The sequence below is a fragment of the Austrofundulus limnaeus genome, unplaced genomic scaffold (assembly GCF_001266775.1).
Source record: "Austrofundulus limnaeus strain Quisiro unplaced genomic scaffold, Austrofundulus_limnaeus-1.0 Scaffold591, whole genome shotgun sequence".
Lineage (NCBI taxonomy): Eukaryota > Metazoa > Chordata > Actinopteri > Cyprinodontiformes > Rivulidae > Austrofundulus > Austrofundulus limnaeus.
This window is the reverse complement of record NW_013952993.1, coordinates 42,369-42,685: the sequence shown is the minus strand read 5'-3', so window position 1 is coordinate 42,685 and position 317 is coordinate 42,369.

Genomic DNA, 317 nt, shown 5'->3' with positions numbered 1-317 from the left:
TATTTAAAATCTTCTGATCAGGTTTATGTTCCCGATTCAGTGTTCAAGTTTCCTCTGTTCTGCCACACCCACCAGCACCTGATCCTGATTGTCCCAGCACAGGTGTTGATTGTTTAGGCTCGTTAGTTGATCTTTATATTCCAGATGTGTTGGTTTGTTCCTTGCTTCCTTCTATATAGGTGCTGGTCATAAAATTAGAATATCATGAAAAAGTAGATTTATTTCAGTATTTCCATTTAAAAAGTGAAACTTGTATATTATATTCATACATTACATACAAACTCATATATTTCAAATGTTTATTTCGTTTAATTTTG